The 26,625-nt window shown below is 40.2% G+C and overlaps 1 protein-coding gene across 5 annotated transcripts in view; it reads right to left on the reverse strand.

Annotated features, from left to right (window-relative positions):
* RNF182 (ring finger protein 182) overlaps positions 1-26,625 on the reverse strand; it is a 57,499-nt gene that overhangs the window by 12,761 nt on the left and 18,113 nt on the right. The window contains exon 1 of one of the 5 annotated variants that reach the window (XM_037518894.2): positions 20,131-20,169. The exons of 2 other annotated variants lie outside the window; for them this stretch is intronic. The gene's annotated coding sequence lies outside the window, so the exon portion shown is untranslated. 2 more of the 5 variants (XM_037518893.2, XM_037518896.2) reach the window with 2 other exon arrangements.

Consider the following 26,625-nt stretch of genomic DNA (forward strand, 5'->3'; position numbering starts at 1 on the left):
CCTGGTACATTACTTATTAGTTAAAAGAAGCCAACAAGATAAAATTTTAAAATTAAAATAATTCATAATTATTTAAACGTATAATTGAAGAAGATCACAGGTTAATAGTAATACAGGCTGCAAATTCCATTATTCAAAGTGGCTTAGTCCTTGCCAACTAGACAAATCTCTTTGCTATTCAATCCTTCCTTCTTAATTCCCTTCATCAAAGTTTAATAAAACTCTCTAATCATTTCAAGAAAGAATAAAATGTCTACAGCCAATAAAATGCTTCGCACCACTTTTACGATTTCAAATTTATGTGGGAGTAGGTCAATTACTTTGATGTTGATTTCACTAAATGAAACTGATACTACACATACACTCAAATGTTTCTTCTTCTTCCAAACCAATATGACTGCCCTTCTTTTCAAAGACAAAATAGACTCACTGGCTAAAAACATATACATTTCTGCTGCTAAACCCAGGGCTGAAAAGCAGATTTTCAATATTTTAACAATTGATAAAACGATAGGCTAATCATGTTTAACGGCTACCGAAATTCACTTAAAAAAGCAAAAAATTTTGATTCTTGATGAACCCACAATGTAGTCCTCTTTTGATACCATCTCTTTCACATAATCATTTGACAAGTATTTACTTAATACCCGTTATGTGCCTGGCTGGGTGCTAAATGCTGGGAATGCAAAGACAAATTAAGACAAGGTTTCTGAAGACAGAAGCTGATTATAGAAAGTAAATGGTTCCAGGCCTCCCTGGTGGCACAAGGAGTTAAGATGCAACCTATGAAGCTACCCACAGCCACTGCAGCATGAGTTCAATTCCCGGCCAGGGAGCTACCCACATGGTGCAGCAGACCTCTCCTGACTCACCCGCTGCTCCCCTCAGCAGTGTATTTCAGTCAATCTGCCTGTTCTGCTCCCCACTCTGTCTCTGGTGAATCCTCTCACCACCCCCCACACACCTCTGGCCTGTACCCCAGTTCTTGTATGCATAAATAAAAAAAAAATCTTTTTAAAAAAAAGTAAATGGTTCCTTTTCTGCCCTCATCTTGCTTCACCTCTCAAGAGCTTTCTACTCAATAAACACTCTCTTCCTCCTGAAACTATCCCACTTGCCTGTTCTCATCCTGATCACTTTCTCAATGTGTCTATAAATCTTTAAATGTAGAGCATGCTAGCACTTGGTTTTGAGCCACTGTGCCTTCTCCACTCACAGTCTCTCCTGATTTTCTTCTCTACTTCATCAGCTTGAAAGCCACCTGACAACTCCCCCAATTTTGTGTCTGCAGCTTATACCTTCCTTTGAGTTCCAGACTGCCCACCGGACACCTCCACTTATGTTTGTACAGATAAAAATTTAACCTGAGTTTTTTTGTGTGTTTGTTTGTTTTGTATAGAAGAACTGGGGTATAGGCCAGAGGTGTGGGGGGGGTGAGACGATTCATCAGAGACAGTGCAGAGAGCAGAACAGGTGGATTTACTGAAATACACTGCTGAGGGGAGCAGTGGGCAAGACAGGAGAGGTCTGCTGTGCCATTTGTGGGTTAGCTCCTGGCCAGGGATTGAACTCAGGCCATAGCAGTGATAGTACTGAGACTTAATCCACAGGCCACCAGGGAGGCCCTAACTTGAGTTTTGATCCTTACCTCTAACCCTCAGCCAACATAGTTTCACCATCACAATAAGTGGCACCACCATTCTCTCAGCTTTTCAGGTCAAAATCTGGGAGCTACCATTGTTTCTAAATGGCATCTCACCTTTAACACTCCACCCAGGCAAGTCAATTCTTCCTTCAAAGTATGTCTCCAATATTTCCCCTTCATCCAATCTGTCCTTTAAAGCTACTTCCTAACTGATCTCCCGGCTTCTAATCTTGCCTCACTACAAATTATTTTCTCCTCAACTGTCAAAAGTTAGCTTCTGAAAATATGAATTAGAGTATATCTATTGTCTGTCTGTTCAGGAGCCATCCATTAAGTAGAGAGTAAACTCTAACTCCATACAGTGAGGTATTGCATAATCTGGCCCCATCTTCCCACAGTTCCATCTTGAACTGCTGTCCAACTGCCTCCCTGGGGCACAGGGAGTTAAGTTCATGGAACAGTCCAAAGTGTAGTTTGTTGCTTTAGGATGTTTCCTCAATGTGATATGTCCTAACTAAGATCATTCCTTTCTACAGCTCTCAACTTCAATACAAAACACTCAAGGAGCTTCTTCCTGATTATCTTAATCTTTAAATCCCTCACCCTTTATTTTCTGTAATAGCACTATTCACTTTCTTCAACTTCAACAAGCCCAATTTAGCTAATTTGTTTGTTCTCAATTCCTCCAATGAAATAAAATGTAAATTCTAAGAATATGAGTTAAATGATATGCCATTTGCCACTGTAGCACACCACCATCAATCAGGCCAGTACAAATGCTCAATAAACACCTGTCATATAAATAAATGTACTGAATTATCTCTGAGACATCATCTATTTCCACAAATGTTAGGGGAGACCCTTCCCTTCTAAGTGGGAGGAGGTCAGCATATTATCTTTTTTTTAAATACCTTGTCTTGATAAATAGTCTTTGATACCACATGTATTTTATAATCAAGATTTTAAAATCATAAATCTAGTATCCCAGAATTTCCATAAGGAAATATTAAATCTGATCAGCAGAACTTCCCAAGAAATATTTAATCATAAGATAATATATATATAAAAAATCATGAATCACAGCATCTCAAAATCCCTCAGTATATGTTGAATAAATAAAAGAAACTCTTTATCTTCATCATTGAAAATCCCTAGTTTTCATAAACAATTGTTCATAATCAACTTTGGGTTTAGGCTCAAAGATATTCATTAATAAAATTCATAGACTATAACTGCTCTAGGACTATTTTTCTGTATATGTCCAGACATCAGGCCAAGGAGGGATGGCTTGGTTTCTATGGCTTTTAAATTTTCTCTAGATGTTTCCTTATATGCTAAGTAAAACAGTCATCACTGCTATATCTCAATACTCACAGCTTTCTCAAAAATTATAAATAGACCAAAATCTAGAAATGTTATTTTTATATTACTCTAATATAAAAAAAAGCCACATTTTTTTCCTTTTCGTCTCTCCCAAAAGTGTTTTACTCACCTGCCATAATCCTGAAAATATATCATTTTTCCGCCAGCATTAATAAAAATTACTACCACAACTCTTGAAATGGAGCATCTTTATACTGAGCAAAGTCTAGCTGTACTGATTCAACAAAATGTGACTACCTCAATTAATGAAATGCTTCAATTAATAATAGGCATAATGGGGGCTTCCCCTGGTGGCGCAGCAGTTGAGCGCTGGGTTGTGAGGCAGCCCGCAACCTCTGCAGCGCCGGTTCAATCCCCGGCCACCAGGTGAGGGTCCCACATGGTGCGCAGACCTCTTCTGCTGCCCACTGCTCCCCTCAGCAGTGTACTTCGGTCCTTCTGCCTGTTCTATTCCCCGCTCTGGCTCTGGTGAGTTCTCTCACCCTCCCACACTTCTGACTGTACCCAGTGCTTGCATAAATAAATAAATAAATCTTTTTAAAAAAAAAAGAAGCAATTAAAAAAAAATAATAGGCATAAAGGTTTTCAAAGAAAAATAAAAGCACTTTCTTAATTCTACTAGATGCCTTAATCTTAGCGTGGCAAAGAGAAACAGAAATGGAGATTAGATTTTATCGAGTATATTTGCCCAGAATGGCTTTTCTCAGCAGGCCTTTCGGGCTCAATCTTAATGAATGTGTCACTTTACAACACAGCTACATAATGTGTCATTATTGATTAACATGTACTCAACTGTGAAGATTAGGATAAAGCAAAAAGCAGAAGTGTTACTTTAATGACCTAAAAATGATATTCGTATAAGAAAGGAAGGACACTGTTAGGAAAGATGGTTTGTATTTACTACATATTAAGGTTACATGAATTGTGGTGTGACAGACTAACCACTTGTCTCCTCAAAAGGCAAACCCAGGAGAGCATCGCTTCCTTTCTTCATGGAAAGAAGGGCAACTGCAGTGGGATGAGTGGCACTAGAAACAGGACGTCACAAAGCGTGAGGACACCAACAGAGATGAGGCTAAAACAGACAGCAGACACAAGCAGGTCGCCACAGAAGGGGCTTCTGCAGGATTCAGCCTACCTTCAAGATGTTTCTACTCAGTTCCTGAGTGACATGAACATATTTAAGCTACCCCAAGAAAATGACGTATTCTCCTCCCCTGGATTTTATTTTCAGTTCTTAAAAAAAAAAAAAAAAAAAAAGTCAGAGCCTCCCTGGTGGCCTAGGGGTTAAGTCACAGCACTATTACAGTCTGAGTTCGATCCCCAGCCAGGGAGCTGATCCACAGGGTGCAGCAGACCCTTCCTGTCTAGACCACTACTCCCCTCAGCAGTGTATTTCAGTCAATCTGTCTGTTCTGCTCCCCACTCTGTCTCTGGTGAATTCTCTCACCCCCTGCAACCTGGCCTACATCGCAGTTCTTCTATGCAAAAAAGTTTAAAAAGTCAAAGTTTAAATATCTTATACTTAAAAAAAATAAAAAGTAAATATCTTCTACTTGACAGTGAACACAGAAACAGAACTATCAGTGCTATAAAATAGGGACATAGCAATAAAGCTCGTCTGTCGGGAGAGAGACTGAAATCAGCAAAAAGAGACGGGGAGTTGTGAGTTTCCCCCAGAAGCTGAATGAACACAGAAAGTAAGTGAGAAACACCGAGAATATAAAACAAGATTCAAGGAATACTGTTATGGGTTGGAGAAGACAATAGAAGAAAACATCGCCAAAACACTCCACGACACAGGCCTCACAGATGCCTTGGGGGACTCAATTCCAATGGCAAAGAAAATAAAAGCAAAAATAAATGAACAGGACTACATCAAACTAAAAGGTGTCTGCACAGCAAAATAAATTACCATTAAAACAAAAAGACACCCTACTGAATGTGAGAAAATATTTGTATATCATACATCCAAGATCTACAAAGAACACATAAAGCTCAAGAAAAAGAAAGCAAAAATCCCAGTCAACAAATGTGTAGAAGAGGGCCTCCCCTGGTGGCACAGCGGTTGAGTGCTGGGCTGCGAAGCTGCCGGCAGCCTCTGCAGCGTTGTTGGTTCGATCTCCAGCTGCTGGCAATGGTCCCACATGACACGCAGAACTCTCCTGCTGCGCCCGCTGCTCCCCTCAGCAGTGTATTTCGTCAGTCTGCCTGTTCTGTTCCCTGCTCCGGCTCTGGTGAATTCTCTCACCCTCTTGTGCTTCTGACTGTACCCAGTGCTTGTATAAATAAATAAATAAATCTTAAAAAAAAAAAAACAAACAAAAACGGGTAGAAGAGCTAAACAGACACTTCTCCAAATGAGACATACAGATGGCCAACAGAAACATGAAAAATGCACATTGTCATTTATGAGGGAAGCCCAAACGAAAACCACAATGTGATTAAAACCTTACTCCCATAAGAATGGCCCACATCAAAAATACAAGAAACAACAAATGTTGGTGAGGGTGTGGAGGAAAAGGAATCCTTAATAAATAAATCCTTAAAAAAAAAAAAAGGAAAGAAAGAAAAGGAACCCTTGTACACTGTTGGGAATGTAGACTATTCCAGCTTTATAGAAAACAAGATAGGAATTCCTCAAAATACTAAAAATAGTATATACCATATCATAGGATCCAGCAGCTTTGTTCCTTGGTATTTATCCAAAGAATGCAAAAACGAATCTGAAGGAATATAAGCACTCCTATGTTCACCGCAACACTATTTACAATGGCCAACTTGTGGAAACAATCTCAGCATCCAAGGACAGATGTGTTGATTAAGAAGCTGTGGTGCATACACAGTGGAATACTACTCAGCTATACAAAGAAAAAAGATGAAAATTTGCCATTTGTGACAACACGGATGGAACTGGAAGGGATTATGCTAATAAGTCAGAAGGAAAGAGACAAATACCAGCTGATCTCACTCACAGGAAAAATCTAGAAAAATAACAAAAAACTGACAGAACTAAACCAAAAATAAACCCTAGAGATATGACTGCAGAATTAAGGCTACTAGAGGGGGGAGTATGAAGCTGGGGACAAAGGGGAGAAGGTGGGCACCGTGGACTATGGCGGAAGATTGTGGGTGCTTTGGTGGTAGGTATGGTGACATACATCTGAGGAGGTGTGACTCTATACCCCTAAATCATTAAATTAAATTTCAAATTCTAGGTTAACCAAATGTCAATTTTGCTTAACAATAATGACTTAGTACTGGGGAAAAAGAACAATTATGCTAACAGATAAAAATTATGTAAAACTGATAAAGAATGGAATCTAATAAATCTAAAGAATCTAATAAAACTGAAAATGGTAACATCATGGATTTAACAGCTGCAGACAAAGAGCACTGGTCCTCTTTGTGACATCAGCACAACCAGGACATCCTCCTGGAGTGACTAGTGGCTCAGCAGTGGGCCTGCGGCAGACACTTCCCCAGGGCTCTCCTGAGCACCTGCAGGGCCCTCAGTCTAGGAAGAAACATCAAGCATATTAAAATTCCATAATTTCATGGTCAGACTTTAAAAAACTGACTGCTTTTGGAAGATGCTAGGAAATCAACTCCTTATTTTAAAATTGAATAATAAATAAAGGTCTGCCCTGTTACCCACAAACACACCATTCCTAACCATGCCTACATGGTATGATTTGGTAGGTTATTTTGAGGGTCTGGAGACAAGCAAAAAATTTCCTTTATAAAAGAACAGAGAGAGCATAAGGTAATACTGGGAAGGTAATACTGTCGAATAGTGAAACTTGGAAGGGGAAAGTGGAGAGACTCAAGCATCAATTCTGTCTTTCCTTTACAACCAAGTAATTGGTGTGATGAGGCAAAATTCTTTTTTTTATAGAAGCATTTCAATTAATAAGCAAAGTGAGAATAACATAATTATAATATTATTGTGCCATCCCTAATGAAAAAAAAATTGATGTAGGTGAGGAGCAAATAATAGCCAGAGGGCCATGGGATCTGGTAAATAAAGTTATACAGGAACACGGCCAAGTCCATTCATTTACATATTGCCTCAGGCTGCTTTCGAACTACAAGGACAGAGACCATATGGCCCACAAAGCTGAAAATATTCACTATTCGGTCCTTTACAGAAAAAGCTTGCCAAGCCTTGATCCAGACAGTAATTATCAACGGTGAAGCTAAAAGCAGATGAGAAGTTTATAATGGATGAATCAGAAAGGTAACACCTGCGCGCACTGGTCAACCCTGATCTCACAGAGGGGGACAAGGTAGCATGTGCCGCCTGACGCCCCCAACAGAAAGTACGTAGCCCACCTCCACAGTCTTCTTGCCAAAAAATGGGAAATCTGATCGAACCTCCAACTCTAATGACTAGTTTAAAGGAAATACAGTGACGAGAAAAACAGGCCAAGCCATACCACGGGGCTACAATTAGAAAAAATTAAATATAGGAAATTCTACAGGCAAAGAATCTGGTTCCTTCAATATTTGATTACAAACTGAAAATTCAGATGACAAAGAATAAAAGATATGGGGCCAGACGGGTGATTAAAAGAAACCTAAGAGATGTATCGACTAAATGCATGTGTGATCCTTATTTGGATTTAGATCCTAACACACCAACTGGAGAAAAAGTTGACAAGACAATCAGGGGAAATGTGAATACTGAAGGCAGGTCTTTTCATTGTTTTATAGCTACATCCCGATGCATGTACAGATAAAATAATAACAGCTGGGCTTTGTTGAAAATAATCCAATGGGGAGAGGAGAGATAAATGTAGCAAGATGGGCCATATGTTGATCATTGTAAGCTTGAGTGATTGGTAAACGGGATTCATTCTATCACCTTCTCTTCTTTTGAATATATGTAAAGTTTTTCCATAATAAAAAGATAAAAATAAAACTCATTTGCAAAAGCTTTCTGTCTCTACTTTCCAACACCGGGGATCCTGGTTTTTGTGTTTCTCCCCTGCACATCTGCCACATACACCAGGTCATTACACTTCTATAGCCTGCACCTTGTGCCAGGTCGTGGCAATGATCTTACCTTCAAGTATTATACAGTCTAGAGGTGGAGCCCAGCAAGTGACTTTGTTGTTAGAGCACTTGATGATAAATGAAACCGAAGGATTCAAAGGCTGCTAGGGGGCACCATCCTTTCTGTGCTCCTCGTTCCCACCATTAATAGTCTATGCTGATTTTCTGCTTTTCTCTCCTAGGAAACAGATTTCACTTCTCTAAGTGACCTTATCACCTACTGAGTTACCTACTGTCTACTGCATGACTCCACCAAACAGAAACACTGGCTTCTTCCACCACTCTATTCCCCAGGGGAGCTTTACTTCTGTGATCGACTTACTCTGACAGCCCCAAACTCCCATCCTTACTCATGCTCACCTGCCATTAACCACCACACAGTGACATACCCCCCAGATTAGCATCAACACTCTGTTCTCCATCTTCACTCACCTGTCCACTATGTGAAACAACAGAATAAAGAGCCAAGCATCGCTTCCACACCCAGAGATCTACCTGTAGAACTGAAAAAAAAAAAAAAAAAGGGACAACAAAAAGGGAGAAGGAAATATGGGACAATATCAAACTAAAATACACCTGCTCGGCAAAGGAAACAATCAGCAGAGTGAAAAGACAGCCTACAGAATGGCACAAAATACTGAAAACCATGTATCTGATAAGAGGTTCATAACCAAAACATAATAGGAACAACTATAACCCAATGGTAGAAAAATTTTAATGCCACTGAAAACACACTAAGGACTTGGGCAGACATTTCTCTAAGAGACCCGCAAATGGCCAACAGGTCTATGAAAAAATGTTTAATGTCACGAATCATCAGGGAAACACAAATCAAAACCATAATGAGAGACCACTTCACACTGGTCAGTTTCACTACTATCCAAAAAATCCAAACACATCAAGTTTTGACGGAGGTGGAGAAGTCAGAACTCCTGGCACACCACTGGTGAGATGCAAAATGGAGCCGCCAGTATGGGGAAACATTATGCGAGGTCTTCAGAACTACTATAGGATTCAGCATTCCTACTTCTGGGTTTTTATCCAAAGGAAATAAAATGAGGATCATAAAGAGATTTTAGCATTGCCATCAGTGAAGCACTGTTATTCACGATAGCCGAGATGTAATAAAATCCTAAACGTCCACGCACAGATGAATGTATAGGGAAAATGTGACACACACACACACAGTAATACAATTCAGCCATAAAAAGGAAAAACAAAGCTGCCACTTTTGACAACATAGATGAACTCCGAGGACATTACTCTAAATGAAATAAGACAGTCACAGAGAAACAGGCACTGATGACTCCGCCGACATTAAGGATCTAAAGTAGCCAAATCCACAGCGTAGGGTAAATGAAAATTATCAGGATTTTCCGCCCTCCCACCATGACATTAATGGTAGACCCCTGCGGTCCTACATGCATGCTTGATGGTGGGCATCTGGAGTAGGGTGTGGGCATGCAGAAGTGGGTGCACCGGGGCTAAGACTGGGCTTATAAGGGACAGCAGAGAGAACAGGATGAGAGCAGAGCCAGCAGAGCAGCAAAGGAGAAGCAGAGACCATGAGAGAAGGCCAGGGAACCCAGAAACAGTGAAGATTGATAGGGGGCTTGGAGGCATGCCAGCCTCCTGGACCCCGGGTCCCCCACCTGCCGTGTACCTGGGTGCCTCACTAGAAATGGTGTAAAAAGCTCAATAAGGGCCTGAAAAGCCTCCGAGGGCTCCAGGACTCTCTGATACCCATCTGCCCGTATCATAGGGAACCTGCCTGTGCCTTGCTGGCACTACACACAGAATCAAAGAACAGAATGTAGTTGTGGGGTACGGGGTGCAAGGAGGGGAAAAGGAACTGTTACTAATCAACCAGTATAAACAGGTTATGTCAGTATTAGAAAAAAATAGGGGAAAACTGTCAAGCGAAAATGCAAGCATAACAATAGAGGGAAACTTCAACAAAAAGCAACCCTCTTTCCTATTTTACACCCAGAAGAGTATCAATTAAGAGCTTTTAATAGAGAAATTTGAAACATTTAAAACATTAGAGAAAATGTTTTTAAAAGCTTGGTTTTTTCCCATCTGTGTTGGTAGTTTTGTGGCTAATGCCATGTTACTGTTACTGTGGTTTTGCCTAAGCTATAGTTTGGGCCAGGCAGGGGGAAGGTCCACTTAAAAGAGATGCAACAGGGCCTCCCCGGTGGCGCAGCAGTTGAGCGCTGGGTTGCGAAGCTGCCCGCGGCCTCTGCGGCGCTGGTTCAATCCCCGGCTGCTCCCCGGCCACCGGAGGAGGGTCCCGCATGGCGCGCAGACCTCTCCTGCCCTGCCGCCCGCTGCTCCCCTCAGCAGTGTACTTCGGTCCTTCTGCCTGCTCTGCTCCCTGCACCGGCTCTGGTGAATTCTCTCACCCTCCCGCGCTTCTGACTGTACCCAGTGCTTGCATAAACAAACAAACAAACAAATAAATAAAAACATGCCTCTATAAAAAAAAAAAAAAAAACACTAAAAAAAAAAAAAAAAAGAGATGCAATAGATTTCCACAGAAGTGAGGGACAGCTCTGCTCAATCACCTGATGGGGGTACCATCCACCTACAGTTACTTTCTCTAAGAACTCACTGGCAATACTATGGGTCAAATCCACCCACCAGTCACTAACAATAACCCTGGTCATGTCATTAAAAATTCCACAGCCTCTTCATTTAACATGGAGCTCGCACTGACCTTACAGAGTTGTTAGATCAAGTCGAACCTGGTTAAACATTCTTTCCTTTCCTTCTTCCCAGTTCTGGACAGTGAATTCTTTTAGATATCCCTGACCCGCCCCCCCCACCTCCACTTACGGTTTCATTCTGGGTTCCCATACACAAAGTGCCCTTGCGTTGCCTGTGTTATTGACAAACACTGTGTCCCTGACTAAACTTCAGGCAGGCTCTGCTGAGTCCTGTCCTCGACGCAGCCTCCACAACTTCCACCATCATGCGAACAAAAATTTCCCCAATTTCAACCATGTCCCACAATAGGAGACTTAAATACTAGCCTGGTTTTCTATCAACTGAAGGTTAGGAACCCAGAAAAAGGACCCAGCTCCCTAAAAGGCCTGCCTGAGAAAGCTCAGTCCTGACAGTCAAAAATCTGATGACAGGCTGCTACTGCCCTCCCTTTTGTTAGAGCATTTGCTTGAACATGCTTGCCATTATAAATTCTCTCCCTGCCCCTCTGAGATGTAAAACTTCCACCACCCAGAAATGTTCCTCTGGGTTCAAGGACCTGGGAGTGACCTTTCTGCACATGCACATCCACCAGATACTCTCCTGTGGGGGAGAGACCCCCAATTTGCAAAGCTACTTCCTGCCCTGAAGTAGCTTTTTTCTCCTGCAGATAAGAGCCAACAAACCAAGCGAGCCAGATCGCCTAACCACACAGACCAGCTTCCCTTGATGACCATGCACACCTTTCCCTTAGCACATCCCAGGACCTAAAGGCTTCCTGCCTTTTTTCTAGGGGCACTGAGCTCGGTTTACATTGAGGCGTCTCTCCCCCTTCTGCAGTCACACTGAATAAAATCCGCCTTGCCATTTTTAATAAATGTCGGGTGCAAAATTTTTCTTTGACATTATTCACTTAGCCAACACTTACTGAATGTTGGTATCTCACGTGCCAGATACCAGATGTCGAACAATGAGCAACACGCTGTCACCTTCCTCGTGGAGCTCACAATCCAGCCTAGTGACAAGGACTGGCATACACGCAAAATACAAAATACATCAGTTACAGACAGAGATAAGTGCTGGCCACTCACAGTTTTGCTGGCATCTCAACATTCATACTGGGTCAAAGTTTGTTAAAGGTATAACTTACTTTCTATTAAAAAAAATCCTATTTCTGTATCTCCATTGAAAAACCATGTACTACAAAGCAGGCACCCACTCCCAGGGCCTAGTAATAATTGTGCAGCATTTTGTAATTTTATCAAGGGTTTTGCCATACATCCTTTTGTTGGATACACTTTGTTATTTAGATACATAAAATTACATAGCATTTTATAATCTAGAAACAACTACTTGTGCTACTTTGACATCTATAAGGTATCCAGTACCCAGCAGTGTGCCCTATGTGCATTAAATATTTATATAGCTCTACTAAGGCTTATTTTGTTTCTACTAATCTACCAAATAAGAAATCCGGGCCTCCCCTGGTGGCGCAGTGGTTGAGCGCTGGGTTGCGAGGCTGCCCGCAGCCTCTTCTGCGCCGGTTCGATCCCCGGCTGCCAGGCAAGGGTCCCACATGGCACACAGACCTCTCCTGCCCCGCCCGCTGCTCCCCTCAGCAGTGTACTTCGTCAGTCTGCCTGTTCTGTTCCCCGCTCTGGCTCAGGTGAATTCTCTCACCCTCCCGCGCTTCTGACTGTACCCAGTGCTTATATAAATAAATAAATTTAAAAAAAAATAAGAAATCCAGAAAGAGACCCCCCCTTCCCCCAACAAAAGAAAGAAAAACCAGGGGAAGGTTTTCTTTCATGTGGTGCTAGAAAAATCACTGGTTTTCCTCCTTTTTATTCTTTGGTGTAATATAATCATACACTTAATACCTGGGAATTTTTTTTATTTTATAATGCTATGGGCTCAGCTCTTGAGCTAATATTAATCCCAAATTAACTCCTATCAACAGTACAGCTTTTGGTCATGATAGTTCACCATAATATTCACTCACTACAGTGGGTATAGGGGAAAAAGCACTTGTTAATAATCGAGGGTTAGGGGCCTTTCCGGTAGCACAGCAGGTTGAGCACAGCGCTGTGAAGCTGTCCACAGTCTCTGTAGCGCGGGTTCGATTCCCGGCCGGCCACAGAGGTACCCACATGGCACAGCAGGCCTCTCCTGTCTCGCCTGCTGCTCCCCTCAGCAGTGTATTTAATCAGTCTGCCTGTTCTGCTACCCACTCTGTCTCTGGTAAATCCTCTCACCCTCCCGTGCCTCTGGCCTGTACCCCAGTTCTTGTATAAATAAAAAACAAATCTTAAAAAAAAATAATCAAGGGTTAATATCTGAACATTTCCTCTAGCAATATATCAACTTAACACTAATATGTCAAAGTCAGTCAGTGTAATTTCTGTGGATCTCATAGTTTTTTGGACTCTTATTTTTTTTAGAGCAGTTTTAGGTTCGCAACGAAACAGAGAAGATAGCAGAGCAGTTTCTCACAGACTCTGCCTGCCCCACAGCACAGCCTCCCACCTCATCAACATCACTTAACAGAGTGGTACATTTGCTACAACTGATGAGCCTTATCCAAAATTTTAAAAGCTATTTTCAAGACTGATTTTTACTTTCTATTATTAGAGAAAAGTATTAAGTCCCTAAAAAAGCTGCATTTTAAAAAGCACCCTGTGTCATTTCACCAGAAAACTAATACAATAATTGGACATTAATGAGTAAAGTCAAATATTTGTGTTTTCCTAATAATAAATACAGTTGGTCTTAAAATTCCACAAATTACAAAGATCTACATTAAAAGTCATTATCAAATTTGTATGAAGTTGCCTAATTATATTTTACTGTGAAAAAATATCTGGTTCAAAGAAAGTATTTAAAAATCCAATATTATCACACTGCAGGTCACTTTATCCTTTTATACAAAACAGTTAAATCTCATATGCCAGCATATACTGCGTAGAATTTCCCTACTTCACGTCGTACAAGACAACTTTTAATCTTTCCTGTCTAGTCATTGTCTCTTGAAAAAAACTACTTGTTTATTCCTTCATTATCACATATCTCGATCTACTTGAGTCAAATAAAGTGGTGACAGAATGCTTTTGGAGTTCCACTTCCACATGCAGCGAACTAGCTCATCTCAGACCAACCCACCCACGAAAGAAAGCTGTGAAGTTGTTCAAGGTCTAAGGCAGCAACCAAGACTCGAGAGAACAGAAGGAAAGGGAAATGCATTGAAGTGAAGGTGACAGTTTACTACTTTGTTCACCGAGGCGTTTGCTAATTTCTGTGCACACCTGAGGGCTGAGAGACCCCCAAGAAAGCAGAAATTCAAATATATTGGCTTACTGCACTCGTCGTTCAAAAGTTAGTTTGCATTTAGCAAAGTAGGAAGGACTGGCGGAGCCAAGATCACAAAGGAAAGAGCAGGTCAGAACAGCAAGACCAACAATCTACAAAGCATTTTCCTTCAACATTCCTAAGTGACATGATACAAGAAGCCAGAAAGCCAAAGGCAAAGTGATACGTAAATTCTAAGCAGAGTTTTTGGTAGACTCACAAAGCTGAGAAGAAAAAAGTGAGGTTCAGGCACACCAAGGAAGAAGGTCCCTGTAGCGGCAGGAAGGGACAGAGCTGGTTCTCTATGACCCGAGCAAACTGGTAAGGAGGAATCATGGAGCCCTCGGTGGCTTTTGCAGACTTTTATTGGGATTTTACTAGGTACACGGCAGGCAGGGGTGTCGGGGTGCCGGAAGGCTGGCAGGCGTCCCGGGCCCCCTGCGAATCTTCACTCTCTCTGGGCTCTCCTGCGTTCTCTCCTGGCCTTTGCTTCTCTGCTCCTTTCACTCTGTTGTTCTGCTGGCGACCCCGTGATGCCGTCCTTATAAGTCCAGCCTCTCCACCCAGAAGTATCCCACCTACGTATGCCCACACCCCACTCCAGGCACCCTCCATCAGGCATGCATTCTAGACCACAGGGATCCCTCATCCATCCTAAAGGCAGGAGGGCAGCAAAGCCTGACAATTATTTCAGTCATTACCCTACAGTCCCCACAAACACCTCAAGTTTTCCATTGGGATCTCTAACAGACCATGCCCTGGGAATAAAGGAAAACCAAAAGGAAAATATTTCTCAGAAAACAAGAAACTCAAAATCCAATCTTTTCAATCCTTGACTGAATCAAAATATTCCCCCTACTCTGTCTTCCAAAAGAAAATCAAGTGCACTCTGAAGAAGGATAACATCATCATAACAGAATTTCTACAGTATTTTTCAAATAAACTGTCTGATAGTCTATCAAAAAATAACCACATGTGCTAGAGGACACGATCAAGTGACCAAAATCTAGTGGGAAGACAGAGAAAGACACTGAAGTTATGAGATACGGACACTGAAAGCATGAAGATCACAATGCTCAAGAAAATAGATGACAAGTGAAGAATTGCACCAGAGCACTTGTGGAGGGCAGGACAGGCCACAGAGCAGGTTTTCTAGGATCCAGCAGACCGGGGTAAAGGAGGAGTCAGAGTACTCAGTGGCTTTTGCAGGCTTTTATTGGGATTTACCCGGTACACACCAGGCAGGGGTGCCGGGGGGCCAGGGGGCGACAGGCCTCCCAGCCCCCAGCAGGTCTTCACTTTGTCTGGACTCTCCGGCCTTCTCTCTGCTTCTCTGCTCTTCCTTTGTTCTGCTGCTTCTTGGCTCCCGCTGGCGTCCCCGTGATGCCACCCTTAAAAGTCCAGTCTCAGCCCAGGTGAATCCCATCTCCCTATGCCCACACCCTACTCCCGGTGCCCGCCATCAGGCATGCACTCAGGACCGCAAGGATCCAGCATCTCTCCTGATGGCAGGAGGGCAGAAAAGCCTGACATTTTTCCTTACCCTACAGCACCGAAATCTGTTTTAAAAATAAAAAGGAAAGAATCAAATAAAGAATAAAAAGGAAAGAATCAAATAAAGAATAAAAAGGAAAGAATCAAATACATCTCCTAATTACAATCACTCAGCATGACGGAGTGAAGAGGGTGAAAAATCCTCTCCCCACAAAGCAACTATAAAGCTGGTCTAAACTGTCAAAGACAATCATTTCCACACTGTAACTTCCAGCACACCACGAACCGAGAAGCACTTCCTCATGAAAAGGACTGAACCCTGGGTGAGATTAACATAAATACTGCCGTGCTCTTGCCTGCAGCTGTGTCCGTCACCTCATCCCATCCGCCCCACCCCTTCAAGTGTGGTAGTTCAATGAGCACATTACTGACTGAGAACAGCAGCTACACTGCGGCCTCGGAGAGGTTATGAAACGTTGTTGTTAAAGTGATGCTCTCAGTCCAAGCTAATAGGGAGAGACAGCAGCTCCACTAGCTTAAGATAACAAATTCTGAACTTCTCCAAAGAGGAAATGGGAATGGCCAACAGGCATAAGAAAAAATGTTCAACGTCACTTGCAATCAGGGAAATGCAAATCAAAACTACCATGAGATACCATCTCACACCAGTGAGAATGGCACATATTAAAAAAACTAGCAACAACAAATGTTGGCGAGGGTGTGGAGAAAAAGGAACTCTTCTGCACTGCTGGTGGGAGTGCAAACTGGTCCAACCACTATGGAGAGCTGTGTGGAGATTTCTGGACCTACTAAACATAGAGCTTCCATAGGATCCAGCAATTCCACTCCTAGCTATTTACCCAAAGGACACAGAAACATCCATTCCAAAGAGCACCTGCACCCTTATGTTTATAGCAGCACTGTTTACAATAGCTAAGCTTTGGAAACAACCCAAATGCCCAAAAATAGATGACTGGATCAAGAAGATGTGGTCCATATACACCATGGAATATTACTCAGCAATCAAAAAAGATAAACTCATGCCATTTGCAGCAACATAGATGGAGCTGGAAGGGATCACGCTCAGCGAAATAAGCCAGAAAGAAAAAGAAAAATACCGGATGGTCTCACTCATAGCAGGAATCTAGAAAACTTAAATAAGGGACCAGGAAAAAGACTAATTATAATGAAGTCAAAATCAAAATCAACAAGCAACTATAAATCAGAGACACACTACGGGGGGAGGGGTAGGAGGGATTACGGTCAAAATAAGGCGGGTGGGAATTGTACGAGGACTATAACCAAGATGAAAATGCATACATTGTGCAAAAATGAAAAATGTTGTAAAAATATATACAATAAAATAAACATATATATAAATAATAATAATAAACAAATTCTGTTTGGCACAAGTCACAGAGGGCAGATTGGTCAGATAAGGAGTTTCAGAAGTTAAGAGAAAAAAGGCTTGAAAAACTTCCCCTACAGTCTGACTTGACTAGAGGCTGAGCATAGTCATAGTTGGAGACTAGCATCCACCTCACTTAAACATTCCTGGTCTAAAAGAGCATAAATCCATGGACAAAGAAGACCTAAGCGTGTCCTTCCCAAAGCAAGTGAAAACTAGGGCAGGCGTCAATGGTCCCAACTCTGAAGGGGCTCCACAGCCCATATGCAGCCCATCCTACAGAGTGAGAGCCTGATGGCTTGAGATACTGAGCACAGCCTCTGACTCATCTTTGGCTGAACCTTCGGCTGATCAGACACAGAAAGATCCCCAGGAAAGCAAGTTTAAAAATAAAAACAAAAAGAACTGAGCAGACATTAGCTGTATATTATGGGAAGACACACTTCACAAATGCAGGCCAGTTAAGCTTTAATCCCAAAAAAATGAAACAGTATCAAGCACCCCTGGGGGGGGGTAAATCACAGTCCACAGTTGATATATAATTCAAAATGCCCAGTAGTCAACCTTTAACATGTAAAGAAACAAGAAAGTGCGACCGATATTCCAGAGGGAAAAGAGCAGTAAAAAAAAACTGTCTCTGGGTGTCTATAGATGTTGGATTTAGCAAAGGGCATCACACCACTATTACAAGCACACTGAGAGAGCTTTAAAAACAATCAAAAGAATTAAAGTTGAGTATGACAGTACTCAGCAGAGAACTTTTAATAAAGAGATACTATTTTTTTAAAAAATTGAAATGTAACAACGAAGTTGCAGATGTTGAAAATGACAACAGCTAAAATGAAAAATTCAGCCAAGGGGCCCATTAGTGCCTTTGAGATAGCAAAAGAGAAAATCAATAATGTTACTATATATAAAGGGATATTATCGCATCTGGAAAACAGAAAGAAAAAATTTAAAAATTAACAGAGACCTGTGGAATATCAGCACGTGCACCAACATGCATGGATGGGACACTCATATAGAAATACTAAAGAGTTCTTTAAGCTGAAAGAGAGAGACATCAGACATTAACGTGAGTTGACATGAAGAACTCTAAAGTATTCCAAATGCCCAATATGTAAGTAAATACAAAATATTCTATAAATAAATATATACTTCAAATTTCTTAATGTCTTTAAAGCCCCAAAATGTATAAAGTAATAATACCATTGGGCTTGAAAAATATAAAGAAGACCAATTTAGTTTTTAATATATAAACATGTAGTATACACCAATAAAAACCCAAAGAAAGGGGGAGGAAAAGGTGATATATTGGAACCAAACCTCTATATTTCACTGGAGTTAAATTACTATTAATCCAAAATACACTGCTCTAAATTTCAGAGCCATATTGTGATCTTTTAGAGCAGCCATTAAGAAAATAACTGTAACAATAAAGAAAATTTAGAAATCAACAATTTAAATGTCCCATTAAAATCAGCTAACACAAAAGAAGGAACTCAAGGAAGAAGGCATGTATGAAATAGAGAACACAAATTGCAGGATGGCGGACATAAATCCCTATCAATCATTGCATTAAGTGTGAATACAGGCACAGCAGACCTCTCCTGACTCCCCGCTGCGCCCCTCAGCAGTGTATTTCAGTCAATCCACCTGTTCTGTTCCCCACTCTGTCTCGGGTGAATCCTCTCACCCCCCCACCCCCACATCTCTGGCCTGTATCCCAGTTCTTGTATGCATAAATAAATAAATCTTTTTTAAAAAAAGCGTGAATAGACTAAACATTCCCCTCCTAAAGCAGAGATCTTCTGACTAGATAAAGGAGCACAACTTAAATGGATGCTATAAAGAGATACATGTCAGAGTCTAACAATGGATTTAAGGTCAAAGAAGAGAAAGATAAATCACGTAAAAAGTAAACCAAAAGGAACCGAAATGACTATATTAATATCAAATCCAGCAGACTATAAACCAAGAAATACTACTAAAGTCAGAATGATACTTCATAATGACATAACTGTTATAGGCACATATACAGCAACTAATAATCCCAAAACTCAAACAGCAAACTCTGAATAGATTTGGTAGCACATTTAAACTAAATGTCAGCAATGATAACAAACACTTAAAAAAAAAACAAAAAAACAGCTTGACCTAACTAGAAATCTCTATTCAGTGACTATAGGATACAATTTCTTTTCAAGCACATATAGAACATGCTTGTTAAAATCAAGTATATTTATTCTCTGATCAAGTATACTTATTCTCTGATCACAATGGAATTAAAGAGCCACAGAAGCTGAAAGAATTGAAAGTCCAGAAATAAACTCGTATATTTACCGTGAATTGATTTTTGACAAACATGCTAATTCAATAAGTACATTACAGTCTTTAACAAATGGTGCTGGTGACTGACTGGCTACCCATATGCAAATAAGTAAACGGACACATAGATAAACAGATCTCTACCCCACACCATATGCAAAAATTAATTAAGAATGGATCACAGATCCAAATGTGTTACTTGAAATTATAAACCTTCTAGAAGAAAATATAGAAATCTCTATGTATTATGAAAATTTAGAAAATCTCAGGTTATTAAACACATTCTTAGGTACAACAACAAAAGGATGCTATAGAAGGCATTAATAAACTGGAGTTCTCCAAAATTAAATCCCTTGTGCTTCAAAAGAGGGCACATTAAGAAAATAACAACATTAACCACAGATTTGGGGGAAATATATGCAAATTATTATCTAAAAAAAGTATCCAGAATATATGAAATATTCCTGCAATTCCATAAGATGACCCAATTTTAAAATGGGCAAAAGAATTGAGTAGATACTAGGAAAATGCAAATTAAATCACAATTTAATGCAAATTAAATCACAAATCAAAATCTATCCACCACAATGGCTGTAATCAATAGTTGGTGCAAATGTGAAGAAACGGAAACCTTCCCACATTGCTGGTGGGAATAAAATGTTACAGGCAGTTTCTTAAATTAAACTTATATATGCCACACGACCCAGACAGTGTACGCCATTCTAGTTCTCTGAAAAAAATACGTGTCTACACAAACACTCACATGAATAGTCAAGGCAGCATAATCCACAGTAGCCAATACCTGGAAACAATACAAATTTTCATTAGCCAATGAATGGAGAAACAGACTGTAGTATGCCCATAAAATATTGCTTAGCAATAAAAAGGAATAAAATATTAAAGCATACTACAACATATATAAGACTTGAAAGCTGCAAAACATTATGCTAAGTGAAAGAAACCTGGCCCAGAAAACTACATATTGTACAATCGACATATATTGAAAGTGTAGAAAAGGCAAACAGAAACAGTGGCTGCCTAAGATTAGAGATGGGAGCAGACACTGCAAATGGAGTCAAGAGACTTTCAGGGGGTATGGAATATTTTTTTTCCCATTCTGCAGGTTGCCTTTTTTGTTTTTGTGATGCTTTCTTTTCAGGTACAAGAGTTTTTTAGGTTGGTGCAGTCCCACGTGTCTACTTTTGATTTTGTTTCCCTGGCTGCTGGGGCTGAGCGCCCACAAAGATCTGTCCTGTGGTGTGTCCCCTGGGTCTTCGTACAAGTACTATATGGTTTTGGTTCTCATATCCAGATCTTTAACCCACTCTGAATTGATACTTGTGTTTGGAGTTCACCATGGATCTTGTTTAATTATTTTCCACGTAGCTCTCCATGCTTTCCCTACAGCTTTATTAGAGAGTCTATCTCTTCTCCATTGTGTAGCGCTAATTCCTTTGTTGAAGAATAACTGTCCATGTTGGGTTTATCTCTGGATTTTTATTACATTCTGTTGGTCTGAGTTTCTGTGTTTCTTCCAGCACCATGCTGTTTTGATTGTTGTGTAATAAGGTTTGAAGTCAGAAAGGGTGACGCCTGCATTTTTCTTAGAGAAGACTATTTATTGCTCTTCCAATTTTAGCACTGGTGATTGGACTGTTTAAACGGGGTCTCTTACACCTTGAATCAGTCTTTGAAGGTCGTCTAAGTCTAAAAATTTGTCCATTTCTTCTAGGTTGACAAGCTTGTTTGTGCAGAGATGGTAATAACAGGATCTTATGATCTTATTGTTTCTACAGCATCTAATGTAATTTCACCTCTTTCATTTCTGATTCTACTTCTTTGGGTTTTCTCTCTTCTTTTCTTCACAAGCCTAGCTGAGGGATTATCAATTCAGTTTATTTTTTCAAAGAAGCAACTCTTGGTTTCATTTATACTTTGCATTTTTTGTCTTTTTGTTTTCTATTTCATTTATTTCTGCTCAAATTTTTATTCTTTCTTTCCTTCTATTTGTTTTTGGATATGTATGTTTTCTTTTTCTAGTCCGTCAGTTACAGACTTAGATTGTTTACTTGTGATTTTTCTTGTTTATGTGGGTCTGCATTGCTGTAAACTTCCCATCTATCTGCTTTTATAGCATCCCATAGGGTCTGATAGCTTGTCTCTTCGTTTTCATTAGTCTCAAAATACTTTTTTTTTAAAAAAAAAAAGATTTATTTTTATCTATCTACACAAGCACTGGGTACAGTCAGAAGCACGGGAGGGTGAGAGAATTCACCAGAGCCAGAGCGGGGAGCAGAGCAGGCAGAAGGACCGAAGTACACTGCTGAGGGGAGCAGCGGGCGGCAGGAGAGGTCTGCGCGCCATGTGGGACCCTCCTCCGGTGGCCGGGGAGCAGCCGGGGATCGAACCGGCGCCGCAGAGGCTGCGGGTAGCCTCACAACCCAGCACTCAACCGCCGCACCCCTGGGGAGGCCCTCAAAATACTTTTTTGATCTCTTCTTTGATTTCTTCTTTGACCCAGGAGCTTTTCTGAAGCATTTTATTTAATTTCCACATTCGGTTTATTCTGGGATTCTTTCTGCAGTAAATTTCTAACTTTATAACCTTTATTATCTGTGAAGATGCTTAGTATAATTTCTATTTTCGTATATTTCCTGAAACAGGATTTATGTCACAATTTATGATCTGTTCTTGAGAATTCCCATGTGCACTTGAGAAGAAAGTATATTCATTTCTTTGGCATAGAAAGTTCTAGAAACTTCCATTAAATCTATCTGGTCCAACATTTCATTTAAGGACTTTATTTCTTTGTTAACTTCCTGTCTGGATGATCTATCCCTTCACGTCATTGGTGTGTTGAGGTCTCCAACAATAATTGTATTTTTGTCAATCTGGTTTTTTAGGTCTAGTAATGGTTGTTTTATATAACTAGGTACGCCCATATTAAGTACATAGATATTAATAACATTAATATCTTCTTGCTGAATTGTTCCCTTGATCACTCTATAATTTGCACCCTTGCCCTGATTACCTTTTTCAGTTGAAAGTCTATTTAATCCTATATAAGAATAGCAGTTCCTGTTTTTCTCAGTACATTATTATCATGTATGCTCTCACTCTAACCTTTTTACTTTTACTTTTAGTTTTGGGTTTTTTGTATTTTAGGTTTAAATGGGTTTCTTACACACAATGTATAAGTGGCTGAAACTTTTTTTTAAAAGATTTATTTATTTATGCATACAAGAACTGGGGTACAGGCCAAAGGTGCAGAGGAGGTGAGAGGATTCACCAGAGACAGAGTAGGGAGCAGAACAGGCAGATCTACTGAAATACACTGCTGAGGGGGGCAGCGGGCGAGTCAGGAGAGGTCTGCTGCGCCATGTGGGTCACTTCCCTGGCCTGGGATCAACAGATAGCTTCATAGCACTGACACTTAACCCTCTGCACCACCAGGGAGGCCCAGTGCCAAAAACTTTTTAAGCCACTTTGTCAGTCCATGTCTTCTAGCTAGTGAGTTCAAGTCATTCATATTTATTGATTATTTATTGATATGTTTATTATCAGTCATTTGTTTTTTATTTTTGATTTTTCTGTTGTTTCTTTTTCCATTTGTTTCTCTCTGGTCTTTCTGAATGGCTTTCCCTAGTGATACTATCAATTTATGCGTTTCCTTAACTGTTGGCCTCTATTCCGGATTTCTGGTTAGTGATTTTGCTTAAATTACTATGTTTCAAGTCCTTTATGAATTGGTGTCCATTCTCCAACATTTTAACTACACAGGATCTGCCCATTTCTCCCTCACCTTTAGTGTTTTGTTGTTGATATATACTGCTCTTGCTCATGCCTCTGGTTTTGTATTCCTATTGTCATTTTGCTCAGGATTTTGTATTTCATTTTTTTCTTTTCTTGTAGAACTCCTTTCAACATTTTTTGTAGAGCAGGTAGGTCTATTGGTGATAAACTCCACTAACTTCTGTTCATCTGGGAAAGCCTTTATTTCACATACATATTTGAATGATAATTTTGCAGGATAGAGTAATTTTGGCTGGTAGTTCATGTCTTTTGCCTGGAGAGTATCTGGCATGAAATCTGAGGAAAGCCTAGTTTGGGTGCCTTTGTAAGTTATTTTCATTTTGCTTGCTTCCTATAAAATTTTTTCTTTATCTTTGATTCCTGATAATTTAACAGTGATACGTCTTCATATAAGTCTTCCTGCATTTAAAAATCTGTGTATTCTCTCTGCTTGTTGGGCATCCATATTTATTTATTCCTTAGGTTTGGGGCATTTTCAGTTATTATGTCTTTAAATAAGACGTCTGCTCCTTCTCTCCCTCTTCACCTTCAGGGATCCCAATTATTCTTAAGTTTCCACTTCTTCTTGAGTCTGATATTTCTCATAGTTTCCTCATTTTTCCTTTGTCTTGTTTCTCTCTTTCTAATTGAATGGTTTGTTCACTTGAGTCTTCTATTCTGGAAATTCTTCTGCCAGCTAAATTCTATTTAAAGTGCTTTCTAAATTTGTCTGCATTTCATTTGGTCTCTTTTTGTGATCTTTTAATATTTTCAGTCTCTTTGGTGAAGAACTCTCCTTCCTTCTGGATCCCCTTTCTAAGACTTTACACCTGCCTATCTGCCTTTGACTGACCTTCATGTATCTCATTTAGCATGTTTAATATTGTTGTTTCGAAGTCTTTGTTTAATAGGCCCTCCATTTCTAAATCCCTCACCACTGCAATGCCTCGGGATTGCAAGATCTGCTCACCATTTATTCATCTCCCAAGGGAGTCATGAGTAGTATCACAAGCCCTCTCTGCTACGGAATCCAGCCTGGAATCCAGCCTAGCTCAGTCTGGCATCTTTTTGCTCTCTTCTGAGGAAGGGAGTAGGGGGAGTGTCCATGTCCCATGGGTCACAGAGTACCCAGTGTCCAGGTTCAGGTCTGCACTCACGGCATTCCCACTGCCCCAGGAGCAGACCTATACCTGCACATAAGCACAGTTCCTCCAGGAAATTTCACAAAGTCCCTCGGTGTCCTGTCATGGCTTGAATGGCTGAACCCTACCCAGCCATTCTGCCAGCTAAGATGTCTGCTCTCCCAGCCACACCGCCTTCACATCCTTTTACTCCTTCCCCTCAGTAGCCATCAACCTTAGTTCAAGATCTCTGTGGAAGAGTCCTGGGTGTCTTTGGGACAACTTCTGAGCAAATATTTTTAAGAGTTGTTTTTGGGGGAGAAGGCAATTCCCCTCTCTCTAATCCACCATGTTGTGGGTGAAGTCACAATGGCGAATTTTATGAAAATTAAATTATACCTCAATAAATGTGAAACAAAATAAAAGCTCAATAGATGTTTGTAAGAGATTAAACACCAAGGAAAAACAAACACGAGGGCTCTAGAATATAAGCTAGAAATGTTTAAACTAAAGCAAAGAGAAAAAAGATGGAAAATAAGGAAAAGAGTATGGGTCAAGTAGGACACAGTGAAAAGGGCTACGTCTAACATATGGAACATTTCACTTTCAAGGGGAGAGGAGAGAGGCTGAACCAGAAGAAGAAATATTTGATTAAATATGTGCAAAGAATATTCTAAAATTGATTCAAGAAGCTCTATGCCCCCAAGAGAATAAATATTAAGAAAAACTCTCTGGGTACACTGCAGTAAAATTCCTCAATATCAGAGACATTGAAAAAAAAATGTTAAAGCAGACAAAAGGCACATATTTTTCAAAGGTCTGACAATGAGACTGGCAGCTAATTTGTTAAACAAATTAATAAAATACAGAAGACACTGAAATTATACCTTTAAAGCATGGAATGAAAGGACAACCTAAAGGCCTCCCTGGTGGCGCAAGGGGTTAAGCACCACACTATGAAGCAATCTGCAGCCACTGGAGTTTGACCCCCCGCCAGGGAGAAACCCACAAGGTGCAGCAGATCTCTCCTGCCGCGCCCGCTGCTCCCCTCAGTCTTGTACTTTGTCAGTCTGCCTGTTCTGTTCCCAGCTCTGTCTCTGGTGAATCCTCTCACCCCCCACATCTCTGGCCTGTACCCCAGTTCTTGTATGCATAAATAAATAAATCTTAAAAAACAAAAAATAGTAAAAAAAAGTAGAAAGCGGGAAGAACAGATGGAATTAGAAAACAAACAGTAAAATGGTATATTTTAATCCAAACATATTATCATTATTTTAAATACAAATAGACTATCAAATGTTCCAAACATTGTCCGGTGAAATAAATAAGCAAAACAAAACTATATGCTTTTTATAAAAGAAACAATTCAAAAATAAAAGTCCAAAAACTTAGGTATAGATAAAGATAAACAATGCAAATATTAATCAAGGAAAAGCTTGTACTGTTGACCCTTGAACAATGGAGGAGTTAGGGGTGCCAATACCAGAGTGGGATAACTTTTTTTTAAGCTGGTTTAACTTTATTTATTTATTTTTTAAAATATATTTCTTACATCATTTTTCATTTTTGAACAATGTATGCATTTTCATCTTGGTTATATTCCCATACAATTCCACCCCCCCTTATATTGACCCCAATCCTTCCTCTCCTCGCCTCCCCGCTCCCAAGTAGTATGTTTCTGGTTTCTAGTTGCTTGTTGATTTTGATTTTTTCTTTATTATAGTTATTTTTTTCCTGGTCCCTTATTTAGGTTTTCTAAACTCCTGCAGAGCAGGATAACTTTTAACTCTCCCCAAATTTAACTACAGTAGTCCCTTGTTACATCCATGGTCGGTTGGATTCTGAAAACCAAAATCAGTACTGGCTCAAGTCCCTTCCAGTTAGCCCTCTGTATAGTGAGTTCCACAGATTCAACTCATCAACACCTGTGGTTTACTGAATGCATAAATATGAACCCACAGATATAGCGGGTCAATGGTATTTATGAAATAAAGTTCACAGACAAGTGGATCCTCGCAGATCAAACCTGTGTTGTTCAAGGGTCTACTGCATTCTATTACTTTCAGACGAATAGATTATAAGTGAAGGACCATAATCAGAGCTAATTAAAGGCATTTAGTAACAATAAAAGGGTCCAATAAAATGAGAAAGTGTAACGATTATAAATGTATATGTACCTAATAACATAGCCCTCAGAAGTTATTTGAAAAAGCCCAAAACCACTCATCATAGTGAGAAATTTACCTTATCATTCTCAAAGACTGACATAAGCAGGAAATAAAGAAGCAGCTAGGAAGATTGATCATACAACTAATAAATTTAATCTAATGTATAGAATACTGCAC

The sequence above is a fragment of the Talpa occidentalis genome, unplaced genomic scaffold (genome assembly GCF_014898055.3).
Source record: "Talpa occidentalis isolate TD23 unplaced genomic scaffold, MPIMG_talOcc4v2.1 talOcc4.2, whole genome shotgun sequence".
NCBI lineage: Eukaryota > Metazoa > Chordata > Mammalia > Eulipotyphla > Talpidae > Talpa > Talpa occidentalis.